We start from the raw sequence: 19691 nt of genomic DNA, 5'->3' as shown, positions 1-19691 counted from the left end.
GCGGTTGAAGAGGGAGGGACCTTTTTTCCGGAGCTGGACACACAGTAGTTTTTTTGCTAGTTTGGTAATTAAAAGTTGAGAAAAATCCCTCCAGCCCACAGCATCTCCCAGTCCCCTGATGTAGCAGGCCCTGGAGGTCCTGGGTGCTTTCTGTGGCAGATACCTCTGGGTACATTTATAATACTTCTGTATTCTTTGATTCCTTAATATAAAGCAAACCGAATCAACCATTTAGGTTTACCTTTCTGTGCTTAAAAAATAATTAAATATGACAGCTTATTGCTTTTCTCCTCTGGATGGCAGTAACTCCTGCTTAAACATTCGTGACCTGTGACTGCAATATCCTGCAGCAAGGGATTTCCTTTTGTTTATCAGTGTGCCATCCAAAAGAAACATTTAATTTCATTCTGTGTTTTTTTTTTCAAATCTAAATTTGAAAGCTAAGTAAGCTTTCAAAGAAAGAATGTGTTTAATGTAAAAATCTAATTGCCCAGGTCCTATGTACAGAACCAGAACCAGTGAGTATACTTCTTCAGTAACAAAGCTGGACTTACATGTAGGACTTGTGTCTCCTCAGCAGCCAGGACTAACTATTTCCTTGGTTTACTGCTGGTGCAAATGAGGCAGTTCAGAGCAGCAGTTTTCAAAGATCAGTGCCTGTATTTGTACAAGTGAATCTGCACTTCCTGCTGATTCTGGACACCTGAGGTCCTACAGAGCCAGAGTGAGCAGCCCAATTTCTGGGATGCTGTAAGGGCAGTGCTCCCCAGCTCCTGGCTCAGCAGTAGCAGCAGCAGATGGAACTTCTGTTTCCATATATATATTTTTGGGTTTTTTTGGGTTTTTTTGGTTTTTTTGTTTTTGTTTTTTTTTTTTTTTCCTATCAGCACCTTACTGATTTTAGTTGTGCATTCAGTTTCTGGTGTGTGGACTGAGATGGCCAATGGGCCTCTGGTTTTAGTAAGTGGGTGTTTTTCTACCAGGTGATTAGTGCTATCAATTCCTTTGAAAACCTTATCTGTTTTCATGTGGAGAAAAACCCCTTGACTCCTAGAATTAAAAAAAACATTTCTGCCCACATATTTTTCAGTAGAAAGAACCAAATTTGGCAAGTTTGCATTAATATTTCCAGAATCAAGACATTGTTTATATTTTCCCTTCAAATTCCTAATGCTCAGGAAAACTAACCTACCTTATACACCCCCATTTCTACAACTACCGTCCCAGTCTTCAACAGCCCTGTAAGCTGCTGCCCATTTGCTTGTCCTGCCTACATCTGAATGAAGGAAGCAAAACAGTTCTGTGGTACATGAGCCAATCCCATGAAAGTTCCTACCCAAGCACTGGAAGCCCTCTGTGGTGACAGAAACAGGAGCACTGGAAATGAAGTGCTTCAGGAAGACATCTTGTCTTCCGAGTTTCTTCAACACACAGGGGAACAAACTTTGTTACTGTCCTTCTGGAAAAAGAGTGGCACCTACCTAGTGACATGAATCCAGCTCCACAGTGCAGAGGGAAATGGAATCACAGACATACCATGTTTTGGCAGCTTTGTTCAGGTAATTTTCTTGAGGGGTGTAGCAGAGATGCTCATGAAGATTTCAAGCTTGAAGGTATCAGTAGGAGATTAACTTCAAATTACTCCAAGCTAGTGACCTGGGCTCTTTTTTTGGAATGTAAGGAAACCTGAAAAATAACAAAGTGGGTGCAGCTAGAAAGGTGATTTTACAGTTTGCTGCAAAGCTGAATTTTCAGCCTTCCAAAAGACGAGCAGAAGTAGATAAATTGTGTTACTCTGGTGTTACTGCAGGTTCACACCTTTGAGATCCCTAGATTTGCTAAAAAATTTTCTCTGAAGACTTCATTAAGTTCTGGCCTTGACACCAATTTGTCAGCAAAAGATACAGCATGTTGAGAAGCCATCCCAAGAGGTACCTCCTTAGCACATTTGTGAAGGCCTGATGCTGCTCATACTGACTTCTGAGCTCAGGGGTAAAAGAAATAGCAAAAAGAGGGACAGCCCTCACCCATGAAACAAGGAGAGGGGAAGTGAGTGACTGGTGCCATGTTTTCTGTCCTGTGAAATACTGCTTTCTCCCACTGCAGTGCCTGAGTTTGCCTCTGTTCACCATGGTAGTAGGTAAAGGAAGGGCTGGCATTGTAAAAAAAAATTAAAATGGATTAAATGGTCACCTGCAGATTAAATGGTCACCTGCAGATCTAAGTATAAGCTTTGTCCAGGGTGTGGGAGGGATGCTTCTGCCATGCAACAGCGGCCTACCAAATACCTGTCTCAGCCCTGTGAGTAATTTGAGCATCATTCTGCATGGTCTCTTTTTGAAAAAAATGTAATTCATAAACCCCCCCCTTTCCCTTAGCTGTAAGGGAAAATATCTGTAAAAAATATCTGTACCAGTTTCCTAGATGGTGATGTGTACACATGGCATAGTAGAAATACAGACAAAACACATGCAGCACTGCATATGTTTCAAAAACCTGTATTCTTCATCTCCCTGATGTATGAAAATGGAGTCTGATGGAAAACCAAGATGCTTTCCTGTGTGGTGCTGGAGGCCACTGTGACAGCTGAGGTCAGGAGAGGAGAAGGCATGCAAGAACATTTCTGGCTGAGTTCCAGAATACAGAGATTTCAAGTTTCTTGTCAGGACAGAAGAGCACTGTGCACTTGTATTTCTAACTGTTGGCACTATACCCAGCTAGTCAGAAGGATTGGTTATAGCTAGAGCTCAGTTTGAAAGGAGATTTCAAACAGATTAAAAATTCCTATTCATTACAAGCTTCTAAATTAAGTGAAACTCATTGAAAGATTGGTTTCTTTCTGAATCCTGAATAATTCTTTACATTGTGATCAGGGAATGAGGTTATTTTGGACTCTCAGTTTAGAAACACATGTATAGGATTTATGCTAGCACTCATAATGCCCAGAATTAGAGAACTGTCAACAGTTTGTCAAGAAAAACACTCACTCTGGACTTTTTAAAAAGAAAAACAATTTAAAAATCTGTTTGGGACAGCATCCCTGTCACTCAGACTTGAGACATCTTGCAGCTATAGGAGCACAAATGTAAACCAAGATGACCTGCACTGTGTGCAAGGCATGTGAAGTTTTTCTGAAATGCCTCCCTCTATTTCCCCAAACTAATTAGCACGTGCAACCTTTCAGCAGGGCTTTCTTGCTTTCTCATGCAAATGCAGTAGCAGGAGTGCACTGTTCAGCACAGCCCTGGAAATGAGGGCAGGGCTGCCCTTTCGGGTCCCTTCTAGAACTTGCTTTCTGTACGTGCTGCATGAAGCTCCTGCAGTGGTACATGAACGGACAGCACAAATAAACTCCAGCATAGTTACCACTACTTTCAGGTTTGATTTACCTGAGCAAGGTCTCCTTGGCTTGTCTTTCCATGTAGCATCATCTCCTGCTTCGACCTGCAGGAAACCAAAGGGAGAAAGTTTTCTGTGTGGGTTATACACTTTTTTTCAAAAGAACCTTTATATAAAACCCCCTATGCTTTCTGTGTTGCTGGAGTTGCCTGAGGCGGCTCTGTCATTGTTGATAATACATTAAGCACAATGCATCAGCATGCCAGAGAAAAAGATTTCCCAGGATCAGCTATGCCGTTTGTAGAGCACTAAGCAAGAATGACTAAGGTATAAAAGGGCATACTGTCGTGAAGCTTTTATGTGAGTGGGGACTGCAGGGGCAGAGAAGACATTAATGCCTTCTGCAAGCCATGAAGAAATTAGCAAGAAGTATAAATGGGAAATCAAAGACAAGTAAAACAGTCACACATCCAGAAAATCACCTGGACAACAGAGCTGAGTGATCAAGAAGCAAGAATCTTATTTTCATGTGATGGCACAACAGGCTGCAGAGATGGGGGTTAGTTTGGCGTCCATGGGCTCCTTCCTGCTGACACTGCTGAATCAGAAGAGTTTACTGCAGAACAATCTGAGCAATATCTTGAATCTTCAACCCCAGTTTTGCATAATTAAACCACAGTGGTTCAGTGGTCAGGACTGTAAGTGAAAAGAAAGGATAGAGTCAGTTTTCAGGAAGCAGATGTCCTGTGACAGATGACCAAGTTATCTTTAAGCTGATACATAAACTGGTTCCTTTGCAAATCAGCAGAATGCAATACCCAGCTGCTATAGCCTCCCCGAGTGTAATGTGTGCATCTGCACTTTCTACTTGATTTCCTCTGCCCTGTCCCCTGCTGTACTCTGTGAAACTTCCTAAGGTTACAAAGGATCTTCCAAGTTACAAAATTGTCCCTGATAAAATTGATACTATAGTGGTACTTTTTGATGAAGCTATTAGTAAACCCAAATATTCCACAGTTCTTGTGTGTTCCAGCCAACCCTTCACAACTGAGACTGAGACAGATGTATTTGATGAAACAAAAAACCAAACAAACTCCCCCTTCCTTGCCCCTCTCCCCCCCCCAAAAGGAAATAAAAGTCAGACCTATAATTATTCTACCAGCAGCAGACTGGTGATTCAGTAGACCGAAGACATGAGGATACAAAACTTTGTGTGGGCAAATATGCCCAGAATCTTTGAAGTTATAAACCTTGCATTGGCAGTTGTTAAAATCTGTTTAACAGTTGATGTTGGAGGGCTCACCAGAATGCCTTTGTAGAACTTCTTGCATACCGGAAAGCTTCACTTATTTGAGGGTAATCAGCACATCACCTTCTCCTTTTCCCATTGTTTACATTTTTTACAAAATTACTTATCCTAGTATCATTCCAGTCAAATTTTAAAAGCATGTAATTGCTCCTATCTCCACGACAGCAATATCCCCTCAATGATCCCTCCACCTCAGAGGGGTGCATGTAACAGGGTCTTTTGAGTTGCACCCCAGTGGCCAAGGCTTTGAAAAAACATTTGAAAAAGGCCAGAAAGTGCCAAGGTATATAGAGATTGTCAAGGTTGGCTAAGGGGAGAGCCACCCCTCTGCTTCAGTAATCACTCAGTTTAAGGGTGTAGGGGCTGCTAGGGCAACCCAGGGCCATCCATCAAATCCTTCCTGAAAGGTATCTGAGAGCTAATCTGCATTTTACACAGCAGCTGCAAAAAGGAGCAGTGATGCTAAATCATGGATCAGCAAGCCTCTAATGTATCTAGCAAACACTTTTTTTAGATTTTTCTCCAAGATTAAAGGCTTTCCCCTTTGGTTATCTTTCTTGGCAATACAGAGAAAAAAAAGTAATTTTTGTTAAAGAAATACTCCTTTTTGACTGATGGAAACTGTTAGCTGCATAAGGAATTGAAGGAAATGACATTATTTGCTTAATAATAATTAACATGGGAGTGTTTGTAAAAAATAAGGGATTGCATTTGATTTCATATTCTTATAGCATTAATCAAAATTAGTGGCTAAATAAAAATCATCCTCCTTCTCCTCCCTGAATGTGGTCCCCTACAGAAAGCTTGGGAAGAGAAAATTGCAGTTGAACATTATGCCAGAGACTTGTCCCCAGTTCAGTTCTGATGGCCTTTTTTCCTCTGTTTCTGCCAGAGTGAGCTGGTTCACTGCAGGGAGCACCTGAGAGGCCTTCAAAGGAGTTGCAGGGCTGTAGAAGAGCAGCTCAGAGCTCTCTGCCTTGCTCACATCACCCCAACAGCCACAGAGGGAAAACACTCCTGACACGGCATTTCCTTTGCTGCGTGCTCGGCCGCTGTGTGATGGGCAGGAATAGCAGGAGGTGACTCTGGTGATTTCAAGCTTTAATACCCAGCTCTGTGGGGCCAGCTTCCAACAGGTGAGTGAAATGAAGAAAGAATGGGGCTTTTTTCATATTGATAAATCCAGCTGAATTGTGAGCATTCCTGCAAGGCTCTGATAAGAGCTTTATCAAGCATGTATTACATCAACTGGCTGCCACCCTGGCCCCCTGATCAGCTGCTTTTCCTAGCAACAGTACCCAGACAATAAGCTCACAGCTATTGAGGGAGCACTTCACTGTCAGGGGAGGTGCTGTTACAGTAATTCATGCTTGAGACCAGGTGTAAAGAAGGACAACCACACCCAGGTTTATACACACAAACATGTTGGGAGAACTGAGGATCTTTCAAAGATCCTCTTCAGCTCAAACTTCAGTTCTGCCCATCTGAGAGTTCCTCCATCTTCATAAGCTGCTCATTGGGAAGTCAAGAGAAATAACTTAATAATTAAACATGAGCTCGTGAGAAATGTAATTTCCAGATGTGTTTTTAATACAACATGTGATTAACAACATTGACAAGGTTTATTAAGCTCTATAAGGACTTTGCAGAAAAGCTTTAGTGGGAATGCAGAGGACAGAACTCTTGATCTAGAAAAGAAAAAAAAGAAGCCCATGAATCTAATTTCTTTTGTTGCAATGAGACTGAGTTTGCAATTTCTTGGATTAAACTGGAAACAGACTATGAGAGTCTGTCAAAGATCTAAGAATTCTGAGATACTTCAAGCATTCAGATTTTCATCACAGGCAATATTAAAATCCTGCCTAAGAGTAATATTCTTTGTCTTGTATTTACATGAATAAAGACTAAGTCCACTTAGGAAATACAATATCTTGATTTAAAGGGAATTAATTTTGACCATCAAAAATGGTAGAAGAATATGTCTCACATTGAAAATAAAAGCCAGTCTGCCCACGGAACATATGCTGCTGTCCATATCTGTGCACCTCCTCTGAAAGAGGTATGATGGTTTTTCCTGAAGCTATCCTGGGATAATTGTGTCTTTGTCCTTTATAAAATCACATGTATTTTTCTAAGCAAAGCAAGGGTCCCAATGGTGCCATTAGAAATAATCCTTTAAGAGATTTCTAAAGATATGTCTTGTTTAACTTCAACGGAGAGTTAACTAAACACTCTACAGAAATTTTCTTTTTCCTCCTAACCAACAATAGATCCCTGTGAGTGTCAAAGTCAGTCATACACAATCAAATGTGCTGGCATAAAAGTACATTTGATATAGGAGTGAGAGTCATGCTCTCACTCCTATAAAAAGTAAATAAATGGTGCCAATAAAGACATGCCAACATGTGAGAATAAACCTTTTGTTTTAAAGCACATGTAACCAAAGAACATTTAGACTCATAAATTCATTTAGACTCAGGTCTTGGCTGTTTGGGAGTCTCTCTCAATGACTGGATCACCAGAAGACTATTTGGTGAGTTTTCATGCACAGATACCACAAAATAGCAAAAAAGCTTCATTTCCTTGAAAGTGCATTCTTATTGAGTTGTCACAGGAAGAGAATAGAAGTAAATTTGTCTTAGTCTCTCATTTCCTTGCAACACTACCCACTGCAGCTAGCACCAGGGAAGATTTGCTTTTTCAATTCCAAATGCACAGTGTCAGGATCTAACTGAATTATGCTTGCCAGGAATGGACTTATACTTCCCACGTAATAAAAATTACTTGTATCAAGGTATCAGAAAAAGGCTACACACCATGCAATACCTGGATGGACTTGCCAAATCATCTGAACGAGGATTATTAATAGAAAAAAGGTGAATGTATTGCTTTTAGTAGAGACTTCATTACCTCACAAACTAAGCAACAGTTGTTTCAGAAAATCAAACAAGCCCCATGGCTCATTCCTCCAAATTTTTGCCATCTGCATCACTTTAAAATAGTCACATAAAAATGACATTTTTGAAAAGTTGTGGTATTTTTTAACAGAAAAATTTAATTCTCATTCAGTGTTCTGTGAAAAAAAACTTCAACACTTCTAAGAAATTAAAAAAGAAAGTGGTGAGCACATAAGGTTCTTGCTACATCTGTTAGGAAGCAGAAAAAATCACAGAACCCCAGAAATGGGGGTAGTGGAACAAGAAAAGTGGATAAAAGAGCTGTATCCCAGAGACAGGTATATGATGGCTGTGAGTCACAAGAACTTACTCCCAAAAAACCTCAGAGTGCCTTATAATGGCATAATAAGTCAAGGATGGGCTGTACCTTTCTAGTAAAGTATTTCAGAAAGCTCCACTGAACTTTTTCTCCTGAAGTACTTCTTTTCAGGGCCCCTAGGCAAAGAGAATGATCTAAGCTAATATATTTCTCTGCCACTAAGACAGGGTGTAAGACATGTTGTTCAGCCTGCAGTGCCTTAAGAGTATCTTGTATCCAACTGATATAAAGCAACTCTTATTTCTCAGAGGACAGAACCCCATGGCTCAGTTGTGAGAGTTGAGATTAAAAGATTTACAGTACATAAAGTCATTATAATACTGTCTTACCTGGAGTGTGTGTCTTCCTCCATGGCTTCAGTGATAGGATTTCTGTCTCTGGTATTAATTTCTACTGGTTGGGGCTGTGAACATTTCTTGTTGAGCTGTTTGGCAAAGACAGATCTTAGATATTTTAGAAAACAGTAAAATATGTTTGCTTCCTAAGGGATATGCTGATTTATTAATCTAAATTTTGAAGGATGTCTGTGTCTAATAGTCTCTTATTTTAACATGTGGAGCTATAAAATAATTAACTGGGGCTCTGGAGACTTTATTTTCTACCTGGGTATTCTTTGCAGTGCTCAGATCTGACCATGTATTGTTATATGTTTATCCACCTTGTGAACTTCTCCAAAATAATCTAACCCAGTTGCTTTTGACCTTTTTCAATTTGCAAACCTCTAGATGTTTCCTGGTAAGATTATGAACCCTCTCTGCACTCTGATTTTGAGATAATGTGTAATAGCATTTATTTCCTTTGTTACTTTGGAGGGATTGCCTGGAAATGGTCCCTTTGCAGTGGTTACAGGCCAGAGGTTCAAAACTATGTGTAATTTTCTGGCCAAAGTCACAACTAGAGTAACTTGGCATAATTCTGTTGATTTGAAAGGAAAAATCTTTTGATAGCAGCAGTTAGAATAATGGCTAGTTTACTGTACATTAGCTGAGGAACTATCCCTGCCTTTAGTCCTTCTCTTAGATTTCATTGTGACTAAGATTGAGCTCCACTTCAATGTAATTGTATCTCCTTTTTACTCCTTTCTTACTACTCAGACTAGAACACATTGAAGAGCCCAAGAGGAATCTTAAAAAAAAATTACATAGGAAATCTCATCAGAAAATTCCTACAATTTTATTTTATGCTTAGTCTCAGATGTATCCTAGATATCTAGTTTTTAAAGGTGGCTCTTCAGTCAGGTATTATCTTTCATCTCAGTGGCACAGTCTTAACACATGCACTACTCTGATAGAAATTACACAGTTAGTAACATAAACTTTTCTTGACTTCTCTGATCAAGTAGTTCTACTGTTAAAGTCTTGAGTGAGGTATTTTTGAATAGAGTTATGCTGATTTATACCAGTTGATCATATGCCCAATTTTCTGAATATGCTTCAGGCTCTTCAGGAGTGAGTGCAAAGGAAATAATGTTCCTGTTTCTTATGAAAAAGAAAAGCACAAATAGTTCAGTAGATATTAAGAAAAGTAACAATTAGGTCTGAAATGTTTATAACTAGATATCTTTTCTGAAGATAGTTAGAAGTATTTACATTTAAAAGACAAGAAAATCTCTGAAAAAATTAGAGAAAAATGGAAAATTGTCTTTTATGCTGTTGCTGTGTAGCTCACTTTGCAGCTCCATCACATGACAACGAATAAGTAAAGAAAACTATTATTATGCAAACTGCTCCAGGACAAAAGGGTATTACATATCTCATACAAAAGGGGGTTTCTTTAAAAAGCACAGCACATTCAGTGTTTAGGGTTTGCAGTTGAAATTCATGGCCTCGCTTGCCAATATTATCATGCAGCTGGGTATTATGCTATTGCTTTACTCTGAGGGGAGAAAAAAATCACAATAAACATTTTCAAATGGGCTCCTATTAAACATTTGTATTCTCTTATGTGACAATATCAGTTTTAATGATTTTTAGCATTTCTTCTCTAGTGAAAAGGTCACCATAAAGACTACCACAGAGACTATGATTACAAAAAGGTGCTTCTTTTAACTTAAAAAAATTATCACTGGAAAAGAGTATTAGGTATTATTTTAGTGTTGAGAACTGATGGGATTAATAATATTTTTTCTCTTATTTAACAGCTATGAGATAGAAGTCCATCTTTCTGTAGAGAAGACCGCTGACAGAATCTCTTGTATTTGTTCTGTGAAACAAGAGTTTATTTTTTAAATTTTAATTCAAATACTTTTATTATCTTTCCAGAAAGTCTCTCTTGTTTAAGTAAAAACAAATCAGCTGACCCAAAACATTCCTGATGAATAAAAGATTAAATGTAGTATCAGAAATCTTCATGACATGATTAGTCAAGCACTAATTTAAATAAGTAAATCACATCTGTCTTGACAGGGTTGGGTGTTTCCTGCACCTTCTATATGCAACCTTTGTCATATGATTATTGTGAACTAGCTTATTAAGCATCAAAATTTTTTCCTAAAACTCTTTTAAAGGAAAATAATAGCAAGTCAGAAAATACAAGTGAAACAGTTGTAGAGGAACAGCTTAAACTGTTTTTCATTTCCATATGTCACATTTCTTCTCTGGCTCTTTGATACATCCATCTCTGGGTATCTCCAGATGTGTTTTCAAGTTCTTATTTCTGATGTTGTTTTCTGTTTTTCCCTGAGTTGCCTGAGCAGTGTCATCATAAACTGCTAAAAGATATGTACTCTCAGTGATGTTATGTACTAAAATACAAAGGAATGGCACAAAATGAACAGTTTTATGGCATAGGAAAAAAAAAAAAAAGAAGCTATGAAATTGTTGCTTGGCAGGAATTAGTACAGAAGACAGTCTGAGACACTGAGCACACTATGGCATCCAAACACTAAATTCTTACTTGCCCTGGGTGTGCAACAGAGTTAGCAAAACAGGAAAAGCTCTATAGCAGTCAACAAACAATGTGAACATACCTTCATTTCCCTTTCATTAATCAAAAGTATGATCAGATCAACAGGTGCCACAAAATACTTGCCCCAATCTCATTGCTTATAAATAACCCTTCTTTGTGGTGCTTACAGTCTTACACCAAATATTTAATTGTTTTGTCTTTTTAGGTATCAGGTATGTTGGGAAAAGTAGTGGTGACAGAAATCTAATCCCAAATTAACACCAAATGGTGTAGTTAGGCGTGTGCCATAGCATTGAGATAGATGTTATTTGCACACCATTTTGTTCCTAAGCTGTGTATAAAGAACCAGTTATTGAAATTTACTACACACGATTAAGCATTTTGATATTCTCTCTTCTATTTTCTGTACTTCTGGTTACTAAAAATACAGTTCCAAACTTTTGTGTCAATCAGACATCAAGAATAGATTTGTGCATTTTGCAGTCATCAGTGTGCATGGTACTTACACTCTCTTCATCATTGCAACCTGGTTAACTGAGCTTCCAGCTTTCAGGAGCAGAAAGGGGATCAGCAATACAGGCCTGTACTTCTCAGAATACTCTGTTCAGCACCAGGGCAAAATGCCATAGCCCTTTTAAAATAGTCAAACAGATTACCCGTGTTTTATCAAAGGGAAGATTTGGTCCCAGATGCTTGAAGAAATTCAAGGTGCAAGGCAGATCTTTGCAGTGCCATAACTGCTGTACCACCATGTGGAAAGTCTGCACTGCTCCAATGATTCTGATGACTGAAAATTTTTCTTTGCTTGTAAGACTGCTAGAAGATGAGCCATCCTGACAGTTTTGTTTATTGGCTTTAGTGGAATGTAAAAACTATATATCTGTCCATAATAGCTGAGAGTCCTCCTGGGGAAATACTGGTTTGCCAAGATTTGTGTTCCTTTCACTGTGCCATTCATAGGATTAGGAGAAGAGGAATTTTGTCCAAAAGGGAAACTGGTTTGGAAACTATGTTTTCATTTAGAGGGGAGTTCTGCTGACGCACTGAAATGTCTTTTCTTTTTCTGAACAAAGAGTCTGAAACTTCAAAATTTAAAATAACAAAACTATCCTAAACATTTGAGTAAAAGTAAGCAAAAGAAGTAATTTGATTGTTCAAATGATAAAATATTTTTGTGAACAGTGAAGCTGTGTAATCTGTGGTGCCCTGATACAATTTGTAGGTGTAACAGTCTCACAAAATTAACTTAAAGCAGTAACATGGGAAAGTCAGGCTTGACTTTTTATTGGTGGCACTCAGACAAGTGGTAACACTGACCACTTTAAACAAGTAGCACTTTCAGTAGCTCAAAGAAAATGTCTACAAGGGCAGAATCACCTATCTTCACTTCATGAGTTACTGAGACATCTCCAAAATATTTACCAATCACTTTCAGGTTTAATATCTTGGAGGTGATACAACATCCTTCTCCTCATGCTTAATAGTCACAGTTCACTACTCGATTATTGTCCCATCCACATTTATGAAGGAGGAGGAAGAGATCTGCTGTGCTTCCTCTGCCCTGTGCACCACTTTGTATGGGACAAGCTTTGGAACATGTGACATTGGGAATACTGTGTAGAACATCCCATGAGACTGGCTGGATAGTGCCCCTGTACAACCTTGCATAAATACTAGTTTGTTCATGCTTGCCTTTAAGTAGGATTTGTTATTTTCCACATTTTCCACATAGAAACATTTTGGTGGTCTTTTTTTTTTTAAATTCTTTGTTTTTCTGGAATAATCAGAACAACAATACAAGATTAAGAAAATGCATTAAATGAGACATAGTAATTGCTGGCTGTGATTAATTAGTGATTGTAAGCCCACCCACATACATAGCTTCAATTGCTAGTAATTTACTTGCATGAATTCAATAGAAGCAGACAAATTTCAAAATACCTCAATCACTATTATTTTAATTGACAATTTGTCTGTTGTAACTGCTCCAAAAAACTTAACATTTCTTAAATTCATAACAGACAAAGTAGGATTGTGTTACCTAGATTGATAAGGAGCCTGAAGCCTACCCAAAGACCTTTAGTCAACACTCAAAACAGCCTTCCTTGCTACATTTGCTTTCAGCCTCCCAAAAGAGTTTCTCTCATTTACTTGTCCATAGCAAAGGAGAGGATTTGTAGCTTTGTTTTCAAGCACTCTTCAGTTCCAATGACAGGAAGCCATTCAAGGCCCATGTCAGAGTCTTGACCACTTGGGGAACTATGATGTGATGACTTCCTAGGGAATTCAGTCACATGGGCTTAATGGCATTTGGGGTTCTGGCTATCCCTGGTAGTTACTCAGGGGTGAGCCTCTCATGCTACACTGGAAGACTTCTGCCTAATGCATCCTCATGCTCTTGCTGCTCCCCTCATACAGATCTGTCAGACATATTTTTGCTTCAAAATACAATTCAAAAAATTCTTCAAATCATCTAGGCCATGTTATTAAAAATTCTTGTGTATTGTCTTTTAATTGTCCTAATTCTGCTGAAAGGTGAGGGTCAATTCTTACAAAACAGTATTTGCAATTACAGTATCACAATTCAACACTGACCACAAGTATTAAACCAGGGCACACGAGTGAACATAGTTTATCCTTCGCTTAAACCATCAGTGTGGCTTTTGAACATGGTTTTAAAATAGCATTATCTAAAAAACTCCAATGTTATTAATCACTTCTTACAAGACCTTTAGAGGTTCTCCCTTTTCCTGTTCATAAATCCTTAATCTTTGCATTAAATTTTTTCTCAGACAGGAAACAGTAACAATTGATTTACATGGACAAAATCAGCTTTTCTCAGTTTTCAGTCCAGCTTCCTCTGAGATCTCATTGACCTCTAAAGTTCAACTTCTTCCAAGAAAGTTTTCTTTGGGATTAATAGACTTCAGCATCAAATCATTGAATGCCATAGATGTAGCAGTGCTATAAGTAAAACTTCAGCCTTTCCACATAAACTCTTATTTTCAGAGGTTTATAGTTTGGCTAAAAAAATACAATTTTATGCTGAAACTTAGTTTAAAAAGCTCAGTCTGGAAGTGATTTCAGTTTCTGAAAAATCTGCACAACTCTGTGGTTGTTTTCAGATTAAAATTCTGACCAAGACTATGACTTGCTGTCTATATCCCATTGAGGGCTGACTTTCTAAAAGTGCAGATCCACTCCTGAAAAATTATAGAAAGGCAAGCTAAAAAGGTGTTTTAAAAATGGTTATCCCATATGTTAAAGATTTTCAAATTGGATCTAGTCCCTGCTTTTCTGGAAGACAGTCGAATCATTGGAACACCACAGTATTTTTCAGAGGATTTCAGCAGGCTGAGATGTGAGCCCAACTGCTCTGCAGTGATGGAGGGCTCTCAAGGTTTCTCTGAGTGCCGGCATGCAGAGTAATGGGGGAGCCTGCTGGTCCTGCAGCAGTTGGAAATGCTGATGGATTGGGGGATGAAAACCTTGTAGAAAGGAGGCTCAAGAAAATCTGAATTGGCAAGTTTGGGGAAACTGGTGCCTCCTGCTTCTTCAGGAGCCATGGGAGTGCTCTGGTGGTTGGGGCTGAGTGCCAGGAGGGACAGGTGAGGGAGAGAAGGAATCAGGCACCTCTCCAGCATCCTGAAACAAAATCCTCACCATAATTAGAGATGAAACCAACAGAACTTACTTACATGCTGGTTTGCACAATCGCCTTCAGAAGGGATTTGGAGGCACCATCTGGAGGGAAGGATGACAGAGAGATGCCATGAAATTTCCAGTTTCCTTTGTAGGTAATTCCTGTAAAGGGATGACTTGCTCCTGACTCAGTGCTGCTGGAGATGGGAATACAAACACCACACACCATGCAAATGTGTTCAAGGCCACAGGCTGCAAATGTAATTGCTTCAAAGCAAAATATTTTCATCTGAGATGGTGACCCAGTGAAATACACTGCTTCTTGTAACCACTCATTCTTTCCACAACAGAAATTTGAACAAGCCAGAGGCAATATTCTGCCCCCAACTGCTCTCAAACTGGTCACCAAAACTAAAAATATCCCATCAGTCTTTCCACATAAGTACAGCACAATTTCTTATGCCCATGTCCAGCAGCAGGAAGACTATTTCATTTAATCAATAAAAATAGTATTGTAAACTCTTGCTATATGAAGTAAAAGGCCAAGGCACCCTCTAGATTATCCCCTTGTTTCAGACATTGCTCCTACAATCCAGACAGGTCAGCCATTTATCCCATGTTTTCAAATGAAAAGATATTTCTGCCCAACAACAGCAAGGTAACATTCTCTGAAAAATGAGGCACCAGTAAGCATGCAGAATTGACAGTGCAGCATCTGAGTAGGAAATACCAGCCTTCAGATCTTTGGGAGTGCTCCATTTGAAGCTAATCCAGAAATCTTTTTCTTTGGCAACAGCTCATTATAACTAGGCAAATTCAGTCCAAACTCTGAAACTTCTTTTGAAGGCATAATGGCGGGGGAACCTCATAGACAGGATTAGAAGGAAGATAAGGAGGTAGCTTTACAGATGTCTGAAGGAGCACTTTCCAAATGTAAGGAATGGCATGGGATAAAGCTTCAGACTGAGTGACTGAAAATCTAAGTCAATGAAGGAGGCTGGCATCATGGGCTAATCAGTGAAAGAAGTGATTTCTTGATCCTGCATGAGAGATGATAGGTAGGATGAGGTGCAGGCTTTGAAGGTGAAGACAAGCTGCTTATATCTGATAGAAAAAGGGTGTTACATTTGACAGCCAAAGTGATGGGCTAGGCAAATGATCTCTGCAGTGCTACAATGTATAGAAGCATGCTGCAAAATTGCATTTTTCAGAAGCAGAGAAATGGCTTTTGAAATCCTTGTAAGAGCTTGGTAATTACATACATATATATTAATTCTTACACAGTAATAATCTCTAACTTCTATAACTCACTTCCATGAGACAATTATTTTTAATGGTTGTTTTAAACTTAAACTAAGCATGTTGCATGGGAAGGTGGGAATTTCATTGGATAGATCTAATAACATTGTTTTGTGCCCGTGTTTTCATTGTAGCATTCCTTTAAAATTTCTATTTTATAGGAGAAAAAAATGACTTGCTAAAAAATCCTTTTTTGCATCCAACTCTTTTTGGTTTTGACTAAATCTTTTCATTTAAATACAGCACCTGAGGTCATTCAATGCTCATATCCATGGCAATTACATAATGTCTTAGCTGGTGGTCTCAGCTAATTCCTCTCTGGGCTTTGGTGGCTGAGGAGAGGTTGTCCATTACAACTTGGAGATGACTCTGGAAACTCAGTATGCTGGATAACACAGACATCAAGTTGCTAAATGCACCAAACCTCTGAGACATAACGATTTAACAGCACTTCTCCACTTTGTTTGGCAGTATTACATTAGAGTGGTTCTTTCCATAATACATATTAAATTAATTTTATTCCCTGTTGTAGCATATCCATAATTTCCCCAATGCAGAGAGTGGTGCATACACATTTTTCCAGGGCAAGGCTCTTCCTATTAATAGACAACTTGGCTCCACACACTGAGATGAACGAACAAGGTTTGGAGTGCCTAATTTAAGGGACCATATGTCATAAGCTATAGTATCCTGTTAGATTGGAATAAAACAAAGAGTGAAAAGAAAAATAGCTTCCTACCATTAGCTGACCTCAGACTGAAATTTTTGAAAATGTTTATTTAAGTGGGCTTAGAACTATTTACTTATTCTGTGCATCATATGAAGTTATGCATATTTCTTGATTGGGATGCTGCCTCAGAAAAAGAACTTCTGAGCATTATCACAAGACAAAAATAACACAGTGATCCTGATTTTTTTTTTTCCTGGAACTGCCTTCAAAGTGTGGCCAGCTTCACATTTTTCTGCTTTGACTTTCCAGCTTGTAAAAACTTGAATACAGTTGTTTACTGTTTATTTTGTGTCCTGTGATTGTAAGATATTGCAATCTTTCCTCTGCTAATGTAAAATAGACTGGTGGATAAATGTCCTTTTTTTTTAGCAAATTATATTAATTACTATTATTGTTTAACCAGCCCATCTCAACTGCACAGTTCAAAGAAATGTGCTCTTTCAGACTCTTAGGGTTGTTATATAATCAGCATTCCTCACAAATATTTGAATGATTAGAACTATCAATCATATTTTCCTGGCAAGTTGTCCACTTTTGGGTGCAAACAGACTCAGAACTAGAAAATGTAAAAATCAGCATTTTCATTTACTTCCTCCGGCTCATCCCATACATTCCTACTGGGTTTTTTTTCCTTCTCTGCTTACTCTTTCTCTAAATATCTCTTGAAAAGTAACATTTCCAAATAATTTCATTCAGGTAAGGATAGGGTAAGACTGTGACCAGCTGACAGGCATACCTGTTGCTCTTCTATTTTTAGGATGTTCCATTCCATACTTCCAGTAGAGTTCCAACTTCCATTCCCCTCATGATCCAAACTGGCAGTCACATGTTTGTGTTGGTATGAAAAACAGAAAAGGAAGACATTTCTTAGCTAACATAACTCACAATTTAATTGTTTTCTTCTTAGACTCCTTTTGTCCAAAAAGCAGCAGGATAAAAGATTTACTCTATTTACTGTGTTTATGAAAGGGAAAAATGTTTGGAGAGAAAAAATTATTTGGACTGAGGAGGAATTTTGTGCACGTATCTTAAACAGTGATTATTTGGCTGCCTTATGAATCTGTAATGCTGCATATTGCCTGCATTCAGACTCAAAAAGCAGAAATTAATAAAAAGTGACAAATAAAAGCCACACACAGGGAGAAAAATATCATTACAATAACTTATTCACATTTGCAAATACTACAGGCACTCCTCACCTTTCTTTTTGTCCTAATTTAGTTGGATACAGTGGCAATACAGAGTCAAAGGTGATTCCCAACAGCTCTGGGAATAGGGAATAAACTGATTTTAATCAACAACAAAAGTTATGCAATACAAAGGGCTGTGATGTAGCACACTGCCCTAGAGAAAACATTCCACTTCCCCAATTCAAAAATCCCTTTGGTGCTTTGTGCCTGTGGGAGGTGTCCATGAGGACCAAACCCATGTCTGTGGGAACCCATCTCTAAGGGGACGAAGAGAATTTGAAACGCGACCTTTGAATACCATTTAAACATCTCAGTCCTGCTGTATTTCAGTGGAATACATCACCCTATTAGCTGGGAATTTCTGGTCATTTGACTGTTTGGCAGCTCACCAAAAGTTAGATCCACTCTGTATTCCAAAGCAGAGCTCAGGGCCAGAAGTCTGACACTTCCCAGGCATATATGAGTAGGTTCACCTGCATCTGTGCCATGGTTCCTGTACATTTGGGCCATGCTGTCCTTGGGCTTTGAAAAAAGGAATGTAAATATTTTGCTATTTGTGTTTTAAAATATCAGGAAAAAGACTTTTTTGTTTACTGTTTTCTCTTTTACTTAGACTAGTGGAGATGTAATTTAAGGAACCATACTGGCATGCGTCATTGCAGTCTAGCAAACAAGGCTCTGGAGTTGCACTGCTGAATATGCTCAATGCAAAAATGAAATTGAAAAGTCAGGCTTTGGCTAACTGTGTGTTCCCTTTGAAGAAAGAATTGTGATTGTTGGCAGAGGAAGTAAGGAACTAGGACAAAACAAGGAAAGGAAGAAGTTGTTTCTTTCTCTCCATCAGTCAGTTCCTTAATTTTTGCTGCCAATATTATAGGTCTAATTTACAAGTTAAACATAAATCTATTTATATATTATTTCAAATTAAATTACAGAAAATCATATTGCTTGTGTGTTGAAATCTTTGAGTTTTGAGAGAAGGGAAATGAGGCAAATAAACATATGAAGCAAAGGTCATTTTGCTGTCAACAGAAAATAGCCCCAGTTAGAAAGAAAAGATTTCCATTCACATTTAATATATTTTCAACTCAGTACGTATTTCATTCCTTTGTAATGTCATTTCTTATTACAGAGATATAGGAAGAGATCTAAAATACTTAGGTCTACAACTTTGGTGTTTCAATCTCCAAATAATTAAACATACCGAAAAATATATCCTTGATAATGAAGAGTGAAGGAAACCTCCCTGTAGTCCTTCTTCAACAATAGATTTTGGATATAACTTGGACCATAAGATGTCAAAATAAAAGTATTATCCTGAGAAATGTGTTAATTGCCCTGATTACTTAACATAACATATCTTAAGACTCTTCATGATAGTAAAAGGATTGATGTTATGAGCTGAGTTGTTTAGGATCTTTTCTGCAGCATCTCTTACCATCCCAATAACTATAAGCAAATTTTCAATTTTATCAGAATGATTTCCTAATGTCCAGCTGAAAGATATGCATACTTTTTTTAATAATGAAAGAAAAATTACACAGGGATACCACAATACCTAACCAACAAATTGTATAACTTGTTTCAAAAATTACTTTGACAAGTTTCTCATAGGAAATAAGGGAAAAAAATGTTTGCAACCATGAAAAGAAATTGCATTACTTTTATGTTGTCACATTATAGTTACAGTTCTCACCTCAAAGAAAAGCAAGAATTCAGACTTTTGTATAAACAGTTTCTAAAGCATTGGAGGCCTCTGAGATTTCCAAGAATCACTTTTAAACTGAAAATGGAAAGAATCCACTTCTGCAAAATCTGTCCTTCCTGCAGTAAAACTGCTAAAGCAGAACCTTTACAAAAGGGACACAGTGCAGGAACACAGCTAAGAAACCTGTAGCAAACTTAGGTAGAGGTACAAGATAAGAATTCTGTTTGACTCCATTTCCACTGATGTAATATCTTTCATTTATTGGAAGAATAATAATACCTTTATGCATTA

At 38.2% G+C, this 19691-nt stretch overlaps 2 long non-coding RNA genes across 2 annotated transcripts in view; one reads left to right on the top strand and one right to left on the bottom strand.

Moving 5' to 3' along the window:
* The window catches only part of LOC143694699 (uncharacterized), a 105543-nt gene that overhangs the window by 51657 nt on the left and 34195 nt on the right, over positions 1-19691 (top strand). The window contains exon 4 of the long non-coding RNA XR_013183353.1: positions 5541-5784. This is a non-coding gene — a long non-coding RNA (uncharacterized LOC143694699). The remainder of the gene's footprint in view (positions 1-5540; positions 5785-19691) is intronic.
* LOC129123610 (uncharacterized) lies at positions 8268-17293 on the bottom strand. Its single transcript, XR_008534718.2, has 3 exons — positions 17239-17293; positions 14530-14575; positions 8268-8348 (listed from the first exon to the last, which is right to left on the bottom strand). It is a non-coding gene; the product is annotated as an uncharacterized LOC129123610 (long non-coding RNA).

Source organism: Agelaius phoeniceus, chromosome 8 (genome assembly GCF_051311805.1).
Source record: "Agelaius phoeniceus isolate bAgePho1 chromosome 8, bAgePho1.hap1, whole genome shotgun sequence".
Taxonomy (NCBI): Eukaryota; Metazoa; Chordata; class Aves; order Passeriformes; family Icteridae; genus Agelaius; species Agelaius phoeniceus.
This window is presented reverse-complemented; position numbering and strand designations above follow the sequence as displayed.